We start from the raw sequence: 9189 nt of genomic DNA, 5'->3' as shown, positions 1-9189 counted from the left end.
GGTGAATTTGACTGCGACAATGTTTCAAAATTAGGAAGGGAAGCAATGATTATTTGATTATATAGACGCTTCGCCTCTGATCGACAATGTCTGTCGCAGATCTAGCACTTGATGATGATGACGATTACTGTAACACTGATTTTAATATATTTTTTTTGCGTTTTGCTTTCGTCATAATGTGCTTTCAATTATCTGCCCCCCCCCCTCCAACCCATGTGTTTATCTTTCTCTCTTTCCCGCTTTCAATCTCCTCTCTCCTCTCTCTCTCTTTCTCTCTCTCTCTCTCTCTCTCTCTCCCCTCCCCTCCCCCCTCTCAACCCTATCTGCGCGCCTAATACAAGAGTAAAGTGAAATAAAGTTATTATAGTGCGGTCAAAAATTCATGGCGCGACCTATCCTTTAATATCTCTTTAGCAGGAGAATCAGTGTCACCCGTGCTTTGCACAGCAGTTTGTATCAATTTGTCCATTGAGAATAGACTAAAGAAAAAAAACGTTTCTTCATAAATATTATACAGGATGATCCAAAAAAACCTTTACAACTTGTTTCGTAAATATTTTCCTCCATACTGAAGTTTTGCTTTTCAGATTTGAACATAACGTTTGGAAGCCAAAAGGAATTTTTCTGATATGTATTTTAGATAAGTACATTGAATGGTTTTGTTCTATATAGCGCATTAAAAAAACCAACCCATTTTCAACCTTGTCGCCATTTTCATAGCATGACGCACAAGTTCGCTTTAGGCCTACCACTAAAAGTTGCAACAATCGCGCCATATTGCAAGCTGCAGCAGTCTAACAAGTCAGCAGAAGTCTGCAGATATTATTTTCCCAAATTTTGTTTGTCTGCTGAGATCAGGGCTACGTTTGGTAAAAAGCAGAGAACTTTTTGTATGGAACATTACCTCTCCACAAGCTCACCATCCCTGACATTTCGTAAGTTCTGCACACGGCATGGAGACAATGCTTAGGTGCCCTCAAGACCTTTGGCGTCATGAGTAGAGAAGTTCCGTCAGTTTGGATCTATAGCGAATCAGAACTAAAAAGTTCTTTAAAAAATGACCACTTCCGGTCAAACACGCACCATGTACAGCCCTTTAAAATTTAAACGGGACCAGAGTGCAGATTTCAGTAGCCGAGTCCCATGAGACGTCTGTCCGTAGATCTGCAGCTATGACTTTCCTACACATCAACAGTCTGCATTCTCATAGCAGATCTTAACCTACCACTGTACCAAGTTCATCTTTGCTTGGCCGAGATGACATGGATCAGAGCATGGCAATGTGTTCATGATTCATCGATTGTCTTGTAAAGAGGGATCATTTCCTCGATGGCATTCGGTTTAGTGCAAAGCCCATTTTCACCCTGCAGGATATGTTAACTCCAAAAATTCTGACTATTGGGCACCCTACTCTATTGTCTCTAGAAGCCACTTATAAATGATAGTGCACCTTTTTATCTTAAAACATTCCTGGAATTATATAATCCACCTAGAGCCCTTAGATCAGCCTCTGACAATCTAATTCTTTAAACTCCAAAACAAAACTCCAAAACATACGGCGAGCGTTCCTTTTTGTTCTTTGGTCCCCAGGTATGGAACGAAATCCCATATAAAATAAGATCTGCCCCAACAATTTCCATTTTCAAAAAATCAGCTGAAGCATTTTTTATTCACAAAAGCATACCTGTCATAAAGATGTACTGTGATATATATGCATGTGTATGCCAGACTGTGAGACTGGAGAAATAGCGAGTGAGAATGAGAGAGAGAAAAAGAGAGAGATAGAGAGAGAAAAGAGAGAGAAAAGAGAGAGATAGCGAGAGAGGGAGAGAGAAAGAGAGAGAGAGAGAGATAGAGGGAGAGGGAGAGAGAGAGGGAGAGAGAGACAGACACAGAGAGAGAGAGAGAGAGAGAGAGAGAGAGAGAGAGAGAGAGAGAGAGAGAACGGAAATATTTTTCTATCTGTATAGAATTAATGTTAATGAATGTTTCTAGTTACTCACGTTTCAACTGTATTTTGACTGTTCGTGAATTTATATTGCATTGTATATTTTTAGTGAACACATTTTCAACCTCACTGCGAGACTGTTTTTCTGGTATAAAATTTTACACATATGCATTTATATTATATGTATAATACTTTGTTTTACGTACACATTTGTGTCGATTAATTTTAAGATGTGATGTCTTTTTCATTGTAATGCGCATTGAGCATCTTTTAGGAAATGGAAATGCGCAGTATAAATGCTATTTATTATTATTATTATTATTAGTGAACATGTACAGTGTATATGGCTTTAAAAACTCTTGGTTTAGCAGATCCTTGTGTTAGGGCGCCACTGAACATTTCGAACGAAGCGTTAAAAATGTGTCGAGTCCAAAGGAGGGAATGTGGAGCACTGCTTCCAGGAAATTCAGAATGAAATCATTAGGTTTTTAAAACTCTGTAAAATAACTTAAAAATTATTTAAATGTCACAGGGATGGAAAATTAATGTCAAAGAGAAAATAAAGAAAAAGGTTAATTAATCTTTTCACGACATCCTTTACAAGATTTTTAAACATTGGTAAATTTTGCGTTTTTGGGTGTTTTTTTCTTTTAGCCGTTTCCGTTTTCAAAACATGTTTCTTCTTCGTGGATTTTATATCACACAAATTCCTTTTGGATGAATTATGTCTGTTCCAAATTACAGTATTCTAGAACAATTTTTGCATGAGATATTCAGAAAAAAAGTTGTTAAGTTTTTTATGGATCACGCTGTAGAATACTACAAATCTCCATACACCGAAAATGGGAGTGTTCGCAGCCCTTCCCGCTTCTCACACACATTTTGTATACGTATGTGGCCTACAATATCGAGGTTGGGGGAGGGGGGGGGAGCTACGTTATAGATCTTATCTGAATAGAAAAAAATCCACGAAGTAGAAAAAAATATATTTATTTCACATATTACATCTCCCGCACTCTTAGAAACATTTTCCACACACAAAGAATGTTTATATTTTGTTTGTTTATTTGTTTGTTTGTGTGTTCGTTGAGGTGGGCGGTGTGGTTGTTTTTGTTGTTGTTGTTGTTTTTTTTTTTTGGGGGCACCATGTAAATGCCCCGTGCTTCGACAACCGCCGACTTCATCTTTAGCACAAAAGCTCCCCTAAGTAAGCTAAATAGTCTTTTTCTTGTATCGCAAAAATCGCCCCCCCAGGCCGGGCCCCCCGCCTCTCTACCCTCTCACGGCCGCCCCGCCTGTGATTTCTAGGTCGGGAGGGGGATTTTTAAACGAAGTCGCTATGCGTATGGCCCTGTGTGTGTGTTTGGGGGGGGGGGGGGGGTTGTGAAAGGACGACATGTGTCTAACAACAATGTCATGCTCATAACTGTGCCTGAACTGCAACAGGGAACTGCAGCTGCTTTTTCTTTCCTAATCCTTACCATCGTCATTTTCCTCTACTTCTTTTGTATGTTGGTCACACTCTTATGACCCGCTATTTCCCAGGTGTCTTGATATTGATAGTCGAAGCAGACTTTTATGCTGTTGGAGCTAGAGAAGTGAGCAGAGTAAGCCTGATTCCCTGTGCTGTAAGGACTTCTCTGTTGACATCCACCGCTTGGCGCCCATAAGACCTTATGCAGTTGCCAGCGCCGTAAATCCTCTACTAAAACAAACCGAACCGAACTGACCCGAGCCGACACCCACTTGATGTTTGAATATGATGATCTGTTAGAGACATTCCAGTCTACCTACCGACCTAACCACAGCACAGAAACAGCACTTCTTAAAGTCATGAATGACATGCTTACAGACTGAGATTCAGGAAAAGTTGTTTTGCTGAGCCTTTTGGCTTTGGATCTTCATGTATCAGCAGCTTTTGATACATTTGACCATCATATTTTATTGAAGCGATTGGAAGTGTCTTAGCTGGTTTTGTTCTTATCTGTCAAATCGATACCAACCTTCTGTTATTAAAGGGCTTAAGTCATCAGATCATGCTCTTAAGTATGGGTTCCCCCAGGGCTCATTCCACGGTCCGTTTTGTTTACCATTTTTTCTCAACCACTTGTCAAGGAAATAGTTAAGTATGACTTACAGTATCATTTCTATGCTGATGATACTAAAATTTAAGGTTCAACATTGTTTACCAACTTTGATGAACTTGTCCATCGTGCTGAAAATTGTATTGCCTCAGTGAAAAACTGGATGGACAAAAACAAATTGATGTTGAATGATGATAAAACAGAAGTCATTCTGGCAGGCAATGCAAAGTCGACAAAAGAGGTTGACCACGATCACATGACAATTGGTGAAGCGGAAATTGCATTTTCCAGAAAAGTTAAGAATCTTGGCATCTCATTTTGATTCCAGTTTGTCAATGTCGGCTAAGGTAAATCATCTGATCAGCTGCATTATTCAGAAATACGAAAAATTAGTAAAATACATAATCTGATCAATACTAAGTAGCCTATACTGCTTTACTAGTAACTAGCTTAATTCTATTACAGTAACTCCTTGTTATCAGGAATATCACTGGAGAAAGTTAAAAGTCCAAAACAATGCGGCACGTTTAGTTTTACGGAAAATTAAGCGATACATGTACTCCACAAAACCTCTTTTAGTACTGGCATTGCATTGGCTTCCTGTTGAGAAAAGAATTGTGTGCAAGTTGGCCACCCTGAGTCACGAATGTTTGAATGATATTATAATGATAATGCACCATCATATTTATCAAATCTCTCTAGACTGTAAATTTCAACTCGCAGTTTAAGGTCATCAGCTGACAAAAAGAAATTTCTTTTACCATCTATGAAACTTAAAACAATGGGTGGAAGGGCATTTGAATACCAAGGCCCCAAGATCTGGAATGCTTTACCGAGTACTTTAAGAGAGCCAATCTTTTGATTCATTCAAATGTCAGTGTCAGCTGAAGTCGTTTCTGTTTTAAAATTAATTTAAGATGAATATATTGAGCGATTTTCTTTTAGTCAGAATACATCGTTTTACGTTACTGTTGTACGTTGTAGCCTACTGTATAGTAAAGCGCTCAGAGTCTGTGTACTTTAACAGGGGTTGAGCGCTAATATAAATGTCATTTATTATTATTCTTTGTCTTCCTTTCTTTGGCTTTCTCTTCGAGTGACGTTTACCGTGTTTCAGTCAAAGACAATTCATATCGTATGCTGTTATTATAGGCTACCTGTCCCCGTAGGATTATGCGATTGTGCGGCCGCGTTTTTTCGCGTAATTCTGCAACACTTGCTTTTTGGGTTATCCGCGTTTTTTCACGTTTTTTTTCTCCACAAAACAATTAATTAACGCCTCGCCATGTGACTAAAGGGACGTAATCACCGTAACAAGTCTCATTTAAGTGAAAAAATGGTTATTTCTCTTGTTAGAAACCTTGGTTATGGGTTGTGATTTTGTTCCTTGAGCATGTTCAATTTTTCAATCCATCAAAAGTTGTTGTGTTCTCATGTCTAGCTGATGTTTCATGTTTGACAGGTGTCCCTGGTTTTAGTAATGTGCCAGCATCAGAGGTCCAGATGTCCTTTTTAAAATAAAACAATTTTTTTTTTCTTTCCTCTAGAATCTATAGATCAAGATCTAAAGCTGAAAGTTACAGAGATTATTATTTTTTTTACTGATGTGTATTGTTTTCTTTTCCAAATACACAACAAATTACTGATACTGATATGTTCCGTTTTCAATTTTTCTGTACATAAAACATGAAAATCATGAAACTTCATGTTGAAAAAGTGCAAAACATGTCGCGAATGGTGTTACGCTAACTTGCATAATTTTGCTTTTTTTGTGCATAATTTGGCCTCCTAAATTTGCATAATTCTACGGGGACAGTTATACTTTGCTGCGCTTTGTTGAGGGTCCAGGTTAGACACCGGGAGAGGAGAGTTGGTATGAAGATTGATTTGACGAGTAGTTTCTTTGTCTCCAATGGGATGCTTTTCGGGGAGATGAAGGGTGCTAATTGGTATATATATATATATATATACTACATTTGCCTTTTGTACTCGTGTTTCAATTTCTCTGCCCATTTTCCCGTCTGATGTAAATAATGCTTCCTGAAAGTATTCGAATTTTTTAACTTGTTTCGGTTGCATGTTGTTGACTGTGAACTTACCTTTTGTACTCTCTCTCTCTCTCTCATCCCCTCAGTATGTAAATCAGAATTCGGGGAGGAGGGTTTGCATGTTGATGTTGAACACCTTTCACAAAGCCTGATATGGTTTTGAGCATATCACCACAAACATGTGAACCAAACCTCAGTTTGAATCATTGTCCAAGTTACATTATGCAAGAGGAAGCAAGACTGTAGAGATGCATTCAGTATAATATTGGTCTAAAAGGTAGTAACGTTGGTGAAACAAATTCAGAGCACTTGACAAAAACAAAAGAAGGAACACAATTTACAAGAGGAATACAGAACGTGAACTTTTTCATGCAAACAAAAGTAGATAAAAATAGTGCAAACATTTTTTTACTCTAATTTATTTAGGAACAAGTGCACCATTGTATAAATATTATAAAAATCGCATACAGAGGACAAAATTATTGCTGTTTCAGCTGCTGTTAAAACGGAAAATCGTAAATAATAAAATATATTATACAGTTGAGTATGCACATAGCCAACAAATTTTCAGGTCCCAAATTTTTTCATGTTTTCTTTAGTACTCAAAACTAGTACAGAGCAAAATTCAAACAAAACAAAAATATTTATGTGTCCTGCTGATTGCAGTATGGGCATGCTAGACTGCACAACATATATATATACAGAGGAACTCGGATTCAACAAGCTCGGATTCAACGAGAACTCGGATTCAACGAAAGGAGAAGGATTCCCCTTTTTTTCTTCTTTTTTAAAATCAATAAAAATAATCCCGATTCAACGAACACTTAAATCAGCAAGCTCGGATTCAACAAGGTCGCTTCCAGGGTGAACAGCCCCAACAGGCGTGGCTTCGCTCATTTTTCTCCCACAACGAATTTTATCTATCCCCGGAAACCATCCATTGCACATGCGTCGTGAACCATTATTCGCCTAGCCGATTGCATGCGGCCTTCTTTCATACCAACAAACGCGTAGTTGGCACGCACACGTGTCTAATCTAGCGTGTGCTTCGGTCAGATAGGCAGCCTCCACGCGTGTGACTGTGTGTGCGAGTGTCGGGGTGGGCGTGGGAGAGGCACTAGTGGTCCGGGCGTGGAATGTCGCAGATACAAACGCATGTGTCTCCTCCCCTCCCCCCAAGAAACTGATCATTATTACAAGGATAAGCTAGTCTTGACGTAGATCTACGTAGCCTACATGTAATGAATTTTGCGCTGGTCTATAGAATCAAAAGTTGCAGTATACTAGGCTCTATACAGCAATACAACTTTTGGCAAGCAATCGAGAAGACACAGGCGTGCATTTTAACGAATTGGTCTTTTTATACACATCTCATAATAATGCAGGCATTTCAGGCACCACTTGTTACTTTCCTTTATACATTACTTGCTCAGTGCCTTTAATTATCTATACAAAAACCTCATATTTGCTATTTAAAGTTAAAGAACACTCGGATTCAACGAGATTTTAGGTCAGGCCCGGCGACCTCATTGAATCCGAGTTCCACAGTATATACATAATATACGCTAAAAATTGAAGTAGAAAACCTACATACAGTAAAGTGGAATGTTCTAAGGGAAGGGAAAAGCTGGACTCACTCTTTTCCACTAGAATGTTCAGAATAAAACAAGCTTTTTCATCAAGTAAAAATAAAAGCTATTGCACTTTTTCAAGTGTGAGGTCAAACATAATTTCAGAGAAACAAAAGAAAATATTTTATTAATATTTGTTTCATTCATCCGAGAGCAGTTGACTGTAAAGAAGCCTTCGGAAATAATTACATTCCAGGCAAACCCCGATTCAACGAACACTTTAATCAGCAAGCTTGGATTCAACAAGTTCGCTTCCAGGGTGAACAGCCCCCACTGGACCAGCGCAAAAATTTACATGTGATGTACAATTATGTGTTAAAAGTGATTCCATCATGAGTAAACACCAATGCTTGTCAACCCTTTTATTTTTATAGCTAGCACCCACTTTTTTTCCACCCTCAAAAGATTACATTTTATCCGTCTACCTTCATGAATTTCCAAGATGGGACATTGATGAATAACACCTGTCACTTCCCAGGTGATCTCCACTGCCCACCAAAACTACCAAATTGCCCACTAGTGGGTGACACCGCCCAGGTTGGCAAGCACTGGTCTAAATCTCAAAAGACATAGGACTTAATAATGACATTATAGCCTATTTGTATACAGACATAAAGGATACTACACAAGGTGATCTTTGTTTTTGTGACACACAAAATCTATTTGAAGAGACAACACTTCAATATAAATTAAATCATGTAAAATTCTGTACAAAGTTATATCAGTATCAGGTAAAAATCATGAAATTCTCATTCTCAATAAGAATAAAGAGCAACAGTAAGACAAAACAGAATTAAAAACAAGCATTAATTCCCCGATGTGGAAAAATCTAGTAAACAACACTAACATATTCTGCTGCTGAGAAGAAAGTGTGTCCTAATGAACCATGGCGACCTAGTTGGGAAAGGATAATATCAACCCACAATCACAGATATCTCGTATAATTTGCCAACCCCCAATTGATGTCTCTTTAAATTTTTTTTATTATTGGGTAACCTGAATTATGGATGTCCAGCACATTAATTGTCAACCATGTGTATTTAAACATCTTTTTATGATACTTGCATACAACAAATGGAAACAGGAATTCAAGAAAAAAAAAAATTGGATTTTATCAATTATGCAAATCCGATCGGGGTTTTTCCAAAGGCAAAAAACAAACCAGAGAGCTTTAATTTCATCAGAGTACATTGCAGGTCAGGGAAAAGGATTCATAGAAAAAGTTTTGTTTGTTTCAAAATAAAAAATTAAGAAAAAAAAAAGCCAAAATATGCATTTTCACCAGTTAAAATGTAAGTCAAAGAATACATCACAAACATATTATTTCAGTGAACATCACAAAGTACACATTACTCTACAACTTTACAAAAATACAAGTAGGTTTCTTTGAGCAGTATTTGTCCATGTCAGTACATGTAACATTTTAGACAAAAATAGAGATGCACCAAATAGGCCTCCTATGCAAACATGCCCCCCCC

The sequence above is a fragment of the Aplysia californica genome, unplaced genomic scaffold (assembly GCF_000002075.1).
Source record: "Aplysia californica isolate F4 #8 unplaced genomic scaffold, AplCal3.0 scaffold00054, whole genome shotgun sequence".
Taxonomy (NCBI): domain Eukaryota; kingdom Metazoa; phylum Mollusca; class Gastropoda; order Aplysiida; family Aplysiidae; genus Aplysia; species Aplysia californica.
The sequence above is the reverse complement of the archived record's forward strand: the minus strand, read 5'-3'. Positions refer to the sequence as shown.